Source organism: Branchiostoma belcheri, unplaced genomic scaffold (genome assembly GCF_001625305.1).
Source record: "Branchiostoma belcheri isolate BF01 breed outbred unplaced genomic scaffold, Haploidv18h27 scaffold301, whole genome shotgun sequence".
In the NCBI taxonomy this organism is placed as follows: domain Eukaryota; kingdom Metazoa; phylum Chordata; class Leptocardii; order Amphioxiformes; family Branchiostomatidae; genus Branchiostoma; species Branchiostoma belcheri.
In genome coordinates, this window is record NW_017803912.1 from 156654 (window position 1) to 168420 (window position 11767).

The 11767-nt window shown below is 43.3% G+C and overlaps 1 pseudogene; it reads right to left on the bottom strand.

Moving 5' to 3' along the window:
- Nucleotides 1–7408: 7408 nt before the first annotated feature.
- On the bottom strand, nt 7409–11566 carry LOC109474334 (annotated as a pseudogene).
- Nucleotides 11567–11767: the final 201 nt, after the last annotated feature.

Sequence of the window (11767 nt, forward strand, 5' to 3'; positions counted from 1 at the left end):
CTAAAGGCGTTAGCCTCAAAATAAAAATTTGTTTTTTCTTTCACCTCCTGACACTTTCGAAATTTCGGTGGGTTACCGTGGTGCCAGGGATGGATGCCCACAAAATGTGCTATTTTTATGACACAAACCCTCATAGAAAATATCCCCCAGACTCTATTTCTAACTTAGATTGTTTCTGTAGATATTATTATTTTAAACCAAAATCTAATAACTTGTTTAGGCTTTTCGAGCCTGCACCTCTCCCGGCACTTTTGGTGTGTTATCGTGGTGTCAGGGGCGGATGCCCACAAAATTGGAGGGCGAGGTGCCCTACCTTATTCCATTCATGAGCTTGTCACCCTAAGTCAGGCAACTTCCTTGGCCTTGAACGATTCCCTTGGGTATTAGCTATATGTTGAGTTTCTTCCCTGTAGTTTCTTTGTCGATTCTTTGGTTTTTATTTTCATATTGGGGGTTTGGAGCCTTGACCGCGGGTCTCTCTCCTGTCGCAAAAGCTCCCTTTGGTCGTTCTGCCAAAGTCGCAGTTTATGCCTGTATTTTCCAACGTTAAAAATTTTTGTTATAAAGCTAAACTCTGATTTCGATGTTTTGTGACTGTTCGTTGTGTTGACAGCCTGCGAGTCACGTGGCAGATATGTTTAAGAAGTCTTTTATAACATAACTGAAGGCGAGTTGCCTATGGTATTTTATATTCATTAAACCCGCCAGAATCAGTTAGTTTTGTGTAGACCCATTTTTTTAGTATGAACGACCACGTAGGTATGCATAAAAACCGTCTCGTAATACAATCGGAAGGAAATTATTTCATTGTTTTTAAGTGCATTGTACCAACCTATGTATCTATATCTTTCTGTATATCCCCTCATCCTGTATCTATGTCACCACTGTCTGTAGTGGAATAGATGTGTGATCAACTGCTCTGTAGCTCACTGATGATTATGTGTATAAGTTTGATGCAGTTCCAACCTTATTTCTACCTCCGTGCATGATGGTTTTGTTCATCGAATGTCTGCTTGTGTTTTCTTAGTTATTTCCCTAGATGGGCTTTTAGGGGACACATTCAGGAAGGTCAAAGGTCTCATAAAGATCTTCGCAGTTGAGTTTGTAGTTCGCTTATTGTTCCTAGTTAATAAAAATATGTTTGAAAAATCATTTTTTCTGTTAAAAATTTTGGTCCAGGTTGGAGAGTTTCGGGCTAGAAGAAACAGGTAGGGTCTACTTTGGTCACATTTTGTCAATTTCACCAGTTAAGTGGGCATAATGAGAGACCTGAGTGATAAGGTCTGACCTGCCTGATACATGAGAAAATTAGGTCAAAAGTAGGGTTTGTTCACTGTTGTCAGCTGTTGTAAGAGTTTGAGCTGGTCAACCCCCTATTTTTCACAGACCCTTGTGGCTCTCTGGTGCATAAGAATTTTTGAGATTGAAATATGAAAAAGTACTTTCATTGGGACTTGTTTTAGTGCATTTTACCATAGGCTTCTATAGGCAAAGGCACACGGTGGTAAAATCTGGGCTGCAAAGTTCCCACATTTCATAGAATCCGAACTGTGTTCTATGGTGTTCGATCTGGGCGATTCGAATCGAACCCGCGTTCCATTTCGGGGTCACCTGCGGTCATTTGCAATAAAGCGGCAAAACAAGCCCTTTTGCCTGAGTGACTCGTAATAGATAAAAAAAACAACACTTTTCTATAGATACAAACAGTTTCCAGGATAGTACATGTCCGCTATCATTTTTTTGTGGACATGTAACATGTAGCGAAGCTACTGTCGTATCCTTGGGTGACCTTGAATACTGTAATGATTCTTTACGCCTGTTTGAAAAACACAATGCACACTTTTGGGAGATATGACATGTCTGCAAAACTCGTTCAAACCTGGAAACATGGAGAGTCTAACATACCCCATTTACGGCTCAAAATGACTGTCAGGGTTGTCCCGAAAATCGTGCTTTTGGAATTTTTGAAAAATGCGCTTGATTTTGAATTATGGGTAATTTAGTGCGAAAAAAGCAAAAAAATTCGATTTTTTCACCTATTTGTCGACAAAAACTATACTTAAAGTCAGAAATTAAAAAATCCCTAAAGCACGATTTTTCATCTTATTCCTAGTCGTCGAAAAATATAAAAATCAGTGATCTTGCGTAAAATGTGTAGCCAGGTTTGCTCGGTGATTGGCTAAAATATGGCGCTCCGAAATCCCGAAAATTATCGACTTTTTTAACGAAATCCGAAAAATCATCCATTTAGCGCAAAAAATCACCATTAAATGTATGTAAAGACGATAATTTTATTTTTTTTCAATGAAATTTCCCCTCGATACTAGTTTGTTTATTTTCAAATGTTTTACGGTTAGCCCAAAATCGCGTCTTGTAACCCGATACTTTATCGAACGCACACAGCAATGGGAAAGAATGCCGTAGTGACAGACCGCCGTGGCAATTGTACTGTCTGCCCATATCTCTGGCCTTGAGGTAGTCAGTGGAATAAAGAACTATAAATGTTTAACATCAATAATCAGTTTCAAACGCAATCTTAAAAATCACCTTCTTTTCTTTCCCACCGATATTTGACATCTTATCTTAAGTTAAAGTCCCACTTCGATATACTAAGTATAAGTTTGAATTTTTCGTTACATGTTATATAAGATTTAAATTTAAAATTCATTTATATATTCTGGAATTATTGCTTCAATTTTTTTTTGTTTATGTTTCTTCAGTTAAACCTCTGTTAACCTATTTTTTAACATTCCATTTCTAATTACCGTTATTTACCAATTACTTTTGTTATTTATTGTTACTTTTTGATTTGTTACCGTTATCATATTGATCGTTTTTTGCAATTACTTATTGTTCTTTATTATTACCATTTGATTTGTTACCATTATGACAGTTGTCAATTAATTTAGTCGGGGGAAGATCACGGACAAGCCATTATGGCTTCTTATCTTTCCCCTGCATATCCTATTTTACTATTTGATATATATAACGATGTGTAAATACTTATACAACTATCTTATACTTGAAGTCAATTGAAGGTGACAGATTCAGCATGTGGTCTCTTATGAATTTTTAATGGCATGAAAATCAGTTCAGTGTGCTTAGACGTGATAGAAGTGAGCAGTACTTTAACCATGTGATTTGTTTCATAGTTGGTACATCTTGTCATCTGACGTTAGGCCATATTGATTTGATTATATGGACGACATCCTCTGGGAACCCCAAAACTGATGCGAGCGTGCGGAAAAAAAAGTTTGCCCCCCCCCCGAAAAAAAAGTTGCTTTTATCATGAAATCTACGTGGTCATGAAGGTTGAACAAATGACACAGAGTATGGTTGGGGAATAATCTAGTCTTCAAATTCATTCTTTACATTTTCGTCTTTTTCGTTTGATTTTGGCATTCTATGACATTGGTATCGTTTTCCAGTGTTTTTTTTTCAACTAACACATTTTGCAACTGTTTTGTACGATTAACAGTATGGTTGCAAACTTGTTTGTTACGGCCGAAAATTCATGATCATGCGCGCGTGGATGTCATCCATATAGTTACATCAACATGGCCTTATAGTGAATACGATTGAAGGAGAAATAAAACATAGAAATTGGTAGAAATCCCTTTTACAGATTGTCTGTGTGCACTGCATGCACAGGGACACACACTATGATAGTAGTTCTGTGAAGCCACCAGTTCAATGGAGGTTTACGTTTGTTATAAAATTAACTTCGACAAGAAGGATAAGATATGTTTTTGATAAGGCAGCCAAAAACAGGATGGCTAGATAAAGTCAGGTGGAAAAGAGACCTTGAACTGTGACATGTCAGAGCCTCAGTATCAACCCCTTTGCCTGGCGACTGGAGTATGTAAATGTCCTTGTAGGTTGTATAATGTTCTCGACATTCCATTGTGCCGACACCCGTATACGAGATGTGGTAAGGTAAAAATGTCTTTGCTGCATAACCGGGAGAGCCGCTGTACATGTGTAGTCCCGTATGAGAGAGTTCCAGTCCTTGGGAGTAGATTGCTTACAATGTAGTATGAATATGTATGTATAGCATACCACATCAACTCTGTGCTTCATGAAAGGTAAACGTATCGTTGAACATAACTCGTCGTGAGTTGGTTTTGTTTTCAATGCTCATGATAATGATCATTCTGGCATGCTCATTTTCACCTGAGTGAAGTGAGGAAAGTCGTGTATTAAATACGCCTTTCCCAAGGACACAAGATCGGTGACAAGGTAGCATTCGAACCTGGCACCTCAAGGTTCCAAGCCTAACACGCTACCGCTACGCCACACGACCCCACGTCCAGCTACTGACAGGTTTTCACCATCGCAGACCAAGTCGCACACATGTCTTCTAGAAGAGACGTAGTTTCTTTCCGGGATCTTTTTTCTCCGATCTCGATCGCACGGGTAGACCAGGATTCTCGAGAATTTCCGTAGACGATCAGCCATTCAGTTGATTACAACATGCCTGCTGATTTCTATTGTTCTATGCGGAATTATTGTAAATTCCATGTATGGTGAAAGTTGAGTTAAAGCTTTGATATAAAGTTTCTGCAACTTGTCCGCAACATGGCGTCATTTTACCCTTGGTTTTAGTACTGTTGGTTTGACAGTCACAGTTCATTGGTTTAATGGTAGAAACTTTTATACTTCGAAGGTTTTTCCTACAATTTCTTTCACAAATATTATACTTCTCCCATTGGACTGGTTGCTGCTGTTACGTATCGCTCTACTGCTTGTACATATTTATATGCGGTTGCTACAGGCAATGGAATTTAATTTGGCTGCGGGCGTAAGTAAATGTTTTACATCCAAACATCTGCCCAAAAAATACTAAAAATACTGGTAACGTTTTTATTTAAGGTCAGCTTCCGTATGCATATCCCCCTATTTCATACACTTCAGTACTGTAGAAAAAATTATATTCCTAATGCAACTAAAGAAACCATCAATCGAAAAACATATCTGATACATTATTTCTACAATAACTGAAAAACGAGAAGTTGAATTTATATAACGATAGTTAGTTTCTTTTGTATCTGTTAGTTGTCCCTTTATCTTGTTTTGTTGTGAAGTGTTTTTAGCCAAGTGTGGCAAAAATGTGCAATAAAGGTCTTCATTCATTCATTATCGCATCTAGTTAGCTGTACAAGTCCTGGCGGTCTGAAAGCCCAACAAGAGGCCAAATTGAAACCTCTCCACCCCCCTCGCCTAATCTTCACTTATAATACACACGCACGTTTTGAAATAAATTACAAAACAATTTAGATACATATCACTAGCAATTAATGACGTACTCGTATACAAGCTTAATATAAGTGCACATGTTAATCTCCAAGCAGATTTACGGGTGGCATAACAAAAAAAATGCAAAAAGACCTTGTCATGCCACCGCTAAAAGCTGCTTGTTTCGTTGACTATTCATCATCAACGTTTTCTTGTGTGTTTCAAGTGCCAGAAACATGTAAAAAAAAAGGCCCATAATACTGGTTAAATGAGCTGTACATGTACACTAATACACAATTCAGAGTTTTTGAGTATTTCTGCCTCAGAAAACAAGAGACTCTAATTTATATCTCATCGACTGCCGAATGTTTTTTTTTCTGATTATGTACATTTTTAACATTTCAATAGTATCCTAATGTCTTTTTTAACATTAAATGTTGCTCAAAGTATGCCAGTCAGCAATACGCTCATCAAGAAGTTCAAATTGACAAATTCTAAGTTATTTTTTTGTTTTTGTTTTTTGGTCATTTTCTGTGAGCAAGGTGTTTATACTTAATATGTGAATAACGGCTATGGAAATTAATGCTGTTTTTCCAATTTCAGTCCTGCAGAAGCTACCTTTATCCTTTATCTACTGAAAATTATAGTATCTGTTACATGTAAGAAATGTTGCATATATGTAAGATCACAAAATATGCCAGGATATCGGAATAGGTGGAATTATGTGAAACACTTTCACATAGAATAACATTCTGATCTGTGATGGGAAAATGTGATTTGGACTCCTTGCAATTTGCTGTGTAAAACAGCTTCACACTCCTTCACATATTTTTACATTTTAAAGTCACATTTTTGGTCACGCTTTAACCCTCAAACGTCCATTTGGACCCCAGGCGTATATTTTTAAGTGCTATTTGAAATTTTTTCATTCGAAAAAAAAATTCCTTCCTTTGTCGATAAACCTCTTCTACAAGTTCTCCTAAATTTTTTGGAGATCGGCACAAATTTGTAAAAATAACAACGGAAGCCATATGTAAGACCGTCTGGGGTCCAAACGGACCCCAGCCATGTATTTGCACTTTCCTACACACAAAATTGTTCAAATGTCCTCAATATGTCTTCAAGGAAGCATAATTGCTTTGATATTATGCAGTTTGCCAAGTAACCTCAACCTCAGGAATTATTTCATCGGGTTTTTAGAGGTTTGGCAATTTGACAATCATATGAGGTCAAAGGTCAACCCCATGTTCATGCTTGCAGGCCTCATCCCATTTTTGCATAAATTATGATAATGAGCTGGAATTTTTTTAACACTTAATTATGCCAAAATATACCTCTTACTATGTTTAACCAATATATATGCAAAGATCACTAAAAGAGTGAAAAAGGAATATAAATTTAAAAGAAACCAAATGGGGTCGATTTGGACCCCGTTCGGGCATTAACGTCACAAAAAGAGTTCGGGTGTTTGAGGGTTAAGGTTGTCTGATTTTACAAAATTGATGCATTTTCAAAGGGTCACATAATTTTACATACCACATATAGTAACATTTGAGGATTCACATTAAAAAAAACATATTCACATATTCCTAGGCGGATTTACATTATATCACATTTTTTTTCGAATTTTGCATCATTTTCACATAAGTTTCAAATTTATTCACCTGGTAGTTATGATGTCTCAGAGACCCGTCCACCTTTTTGCTTGTGGACAAATATTTTACAAAATTTAGTAAAAAAATGTGCTTGTGGAAATGCGCTGAATAACGCTCCAAAATTCAGATGTCATATCTTAACATTTTCTACCTTATCAGGGGTCGATCATTATAATTTTGTAGCAACACTTGTTGTCAGAAAAATGAAAATTATTAAAAAAATAGACTAAGACAATTTTGTTGATGATTCATGAGTAAAATGAGATATAATGGGCTAAAAGTCACTTTGACGTGCGGTTATTTACATTTCTAATATCTCAAATTTGTGGATGTGAGTCAAAAGACATTGTCTTCATAATCAACGTGGTGGTTTGTATCTTTGAAAAAGTTGTAAGTTTTTTTACCTTTGAAAAGGTTTTAGGTCTGTTTGAAACTAATTTCTGCACTCTGAAATGATAACGTAGGTGGTTAGAATTGTTACGTGATTGGTGGAGGGTGAAGCGTTTTCTTGGGTGTCCCTAGGTGTCGGGCACTGCGAGGGAGAAGAGGAGGGACGCACGCCGAGGTGTGTTTTGAGTTCCCTCCCCTGGGATCTCCCAAGGCCAGTAGGTGTTAGGTAGTGTGACGGTGGAGAGGGGAGCACGCCGTGATGTGTTACGTGTTCCCTCCCCTGGGATCTCCCAAGGCCAGTAGGTGTTAGGTAGTGTGACGGTGGAGAGGGGAGCACGCCGTGGTGTGGTATGTGTTCCCTCCCCTGGGATCTCCCAAGGCCAGTAGGTGTTAGGTAGTGTGACGGTGGGGAGAGATGCACGCCGTGGTGTGTTACGTGTTTCCTCCCGGTGGATCTCCCAAGGCCAGTAGGTGTTAGGTAGTGTGACGGTGGGGAGAGACGCACGCCGTGGTGTGTTACGGGTTCCCTCCCCTGGGATCTCCCAAGGCCAGTAGGTGTTAGGTAGTGTGACGGTGGAGAGGGGAGCACGCCGTGGTGTGTTACGTGTTCCCTCCCCGTGGATCTCCCATGGCCAGTAGGTGTTAGTTAGTGTGACGGTGGGGAGGGACGCACGCCGTGGTGTGTTACAGGTTCCCTCCCCTGGGATCTCCCATGGCCAGTAGGTGTTAGTTAGTGTGACGGTGGGAGGACTCACGCCGTGGTGTGTTACGTGTTCCCTCCCTGGGATCTCCCATGGCCAGTAGGTGTTAGGTAGTGGTGACGGTGGGGAGGGACACCCGCCGTGGTGTGATACGGGAACCGCCCCCTGGGATCTCCCATGGCCAGTAGGTGTTAGGTAGTGTGACCGTGGTTAGAGATGCACGCCGTGGTGTGATATGTCGTTCCCTCCCCCGTGGATCTCCCATGGCCAGTAGGTGTTAGGTAGTGTGTCGGTGGGGAGGGACACCCACCGTGGTGTGATACGGGAACCGCCCCCTGGGATCTCCCAAGGCCAATGGCCACCAGGCTGAGGGTGTGTGAGGAAGGCGATATGGGCCTCTGTGACCTCCTGACCTCTTGACAGAATCGCATCTGTGACGTGGACGAACGTCTTCAAACTTTGGTGGGTAGAATGGGATACCAAACCTGTCCTCAGATTTCTACGGGCTCTTATGTCCTGGGCATCGGGGGCCTTTCTATATAAGGTATTGTGCTGGGCGTTGGTCTGTTCAGCTGATCCATATGCGGGTATGGATCTTCCAGACAAGTGTCTGTTGGAAGCAGTTGTGACATCCCGGAAGGCCCCTCTGTTTGTGACAACATGAAGCGAAGATTGTGCAGCGTCAGCGTAGAACGGCATGGGGCCGCTCTCCTCGTCGTCTGGGATCTCACTGTAGGTATGGTGTGAGACAGGCAGGGGGCGCTGTGCAGCGGCTCCGTGTTCTGGCATCTCCCAGGCTGTGCTCGGGAGAGCCGGCAGGGGGCGCTGGGCAGCGGCCATGTGATCAGGGATCTGATTGTAGGTGGGCTCAATGGAGAAGAGAACAGCCGGCAATGACCTACAGGACGCCGAATCGTCTGCGGCGCTCTCGCGAGTGCACGCAGGAACGGACGCAGACCGGACCACACCGGAGAGTGCGCCTTCTGGGATCTCGCAGTACACGTGCGGCAGGCCAGGCAGAGGTCTCTGGGCCAAGGCTACGTCATCTGGAATGTCGCTGTAAGTGGGTTCGATGGAATGCAGAACAGCGGGCAATGACCTACAGGAAACAGCGTCATCCGACGCCATCTTGCCTGAACGTGCAGGGAGGGAAGCAGACCTCAGCAAGCCGGGGAAGGTAACCCCAGGCGGGATGGTCCAAACGTGTGCATCGTCGCTGGCGATGTCGTCATCCTCACTCATCCTTGTTAAGCACAACTTCAAAACCAACACTACAAGGGACGACAAGACCAGGCCGACCACTGCCGAAACAACAGCAACAGATATGAGAACATGATCTGTTGCTGGAGGCACCTCTGGTCCAGGTGTGGTGCTGGTGGCCTCCTGCAGTGTAGAGTCTCCCGGTTCTGAAGATGTGTAGTCTTTCTCCGTATGTTTAGTGTAGTGTGGAAGGCTGATGTGGTGATAATCAGTATCTGATGTGTAAGTGGTTGATGTTTTGTGTGTCTGGCGTTGGTTCTTGGGAGTGGCGAAGAACAACTCCGTGTGTTCATCTTTGTTGAGCAGAATGCAGCTGATGTTCTTTGTATTGTCATGGTTGGCGTTTGCATGGGCTGCGTGTGTGTAACCGTATCCGGGCTCGGTGGTCGTGAGTGTGTTCGTGTCTTGTNCCACTGCCGAAACAACAGCAACAGATATGAGAACATGATCTGTTGCTGGAGGCACCTCTGGTCCAGGTGTGGTGCTGGTGGCCTCCTGCAGTGTAGAGTCTCCCGGTTCTGAAGATGTGTAGTCTTTCTCCGTATGTTTAGTGTAGTGTGGAAGGCTGATGTGGTGATAATCAGTATCTGATGTGTAAGTGGTTGATGTTTTGTGTGTCTGGCGTTGGTTCTTGGGAGTGGCGAAGAACAACTCCGTGTGTTCATCTTTGTTGAGCAGAATGCAGCTGATGTTCTTTGTATTGTCATGGTTGGCGTTTGCATGGGCTGCGTGTGTGTAACCGTATCCGGGCTCGGTGGTCGTGAGTGTGTTCGTGTCTTGTCTCTGAACAAATGACATGCCGATACCTTCAGAGGTTGCGTTCCCCGTCGACATGGAAACCAGTCGGAAGGTTGTACTTCCCGGCATGTCCAATACAATTCCTCCATCGTATTCCCACACCTGCCTGCACTGTTCAGGCGTGTTGGTCTCCAGTTTGTCTGTCAGAGAGTCGTCATTGGCCAGGACAACTACAGGGGTCTGGATGGAGATCGTGCTCAGAGAACGACCCAACTTACTACATGCATATGATCTGACCTTGAAGTTATAAGGCGCGCTGTGAATGAATGATGGATCAAACATCCACCCAAACCATGGGTTTTAGGCCCCTGCTCCGCGGACCCAATATTGGCCAATAATAGCGATCTCCGAGCGCGCCTACGTCCTACTTCCGGGAGTATCTCCCGACACCCCTTGCGCGATCCAGTATTTCCCGTCACCCTTTGCGCTAACTTTCGTCCCTCGCTCGGCCTTCGGCCTCGCTCGGGACTCGCTGATCGGCATCTTCGGGTGCCTTCGGCACCCGCCCGGGTGCCTTCGGCACCCGCCCGTTTCGGGTATCTTCGGGACCGGCTCGCTTGAATCGCGGCATGATCGCTCGCATTTCGACAGGAAAGACGGTAATTGCGAGGCCTTCCGCCTATGCCCAAACGAGAGATAAGAGGTTACCCCATTTGGGTAGACACAGAGGACGAACCTGGGAACAGCAACAATCAATGTTGCTGACCCCATAGTCCTGATGTCATTGGCTAACCAATGCAGGCTCCACGTCATTCTATGCGGATTTGCTTGGTGAACAGATGACAGCATGCCACTGCTGACACGGAGCCTTCCCAGCCAAGACTGTTTCCTGAATACAGCTTCATCCAAACATGACAGATCAGTTCCACTCAGGTCTAACCAGGTCAGCCGGATGTGACGGAATGACCCTGGGGCAATGCTGCTGATTTTATTCAAACCTAGGTTTATGAGCATGATATCTTTCAACCCAAAGAGCCAGGCAGGGTCTACAACCTTTAACAGGTTGTTCTCTAGATTCAACTTATACAGGTGAGTGAAGTGCACGAAGCTCCCTGACTCTATCTGCTTGATGCTGTTGTTTGACAAAATCAGCTCAAAGAGTTTCTCCAAGCCAATGAACCATGTCTCCTTGACTTTTGTCAACCTGTTAGAATCTAGGGACAGTGATTCGAGACTGGGTAGCCCGGAGAAGGTGTTGTTCTCCACATCAGTGATCTTTCCATCTATCAAAGCCAAAGTGAGGACCACAGAATTCTTCAGCGGGGCCAGGCTGTTTTGCGTCAGGACGTGGAATGGGTGCCCTCTTATTGCAACATGTGGGGCCCCATCTGCGAGAAAAGGGAACGGGCTTGCAGCAGCAACAACCCCTTTTGGGACCTCACACATGACACAAGTGCCAGACAATGCCCCTCGCCCCATCTTGCCCCCGAAAGGCACGCACACTTGCCATTCAGCTTCCTTACACCGAGGAAAGCCCAGGCCATTTGAAGCTGCACAGGTACACATGAAGAGGAACAAGAACAACATGCCTGCATCCCCCCTCACACCACCACTTCCATGCATCCTGTTTGATCGCATCCAGAACTTTTATCCGAGAAACTATTTGTCACTTACCTGACGTGTAGCTGGTCCGGAGATCTGTATCATCTGATAGTCGAGCTTTCAGTCAGCTAAGCACTTCTTTCCTCCGTTTTAACAATGATATTTGGTACGTAACAAGGTTTACAC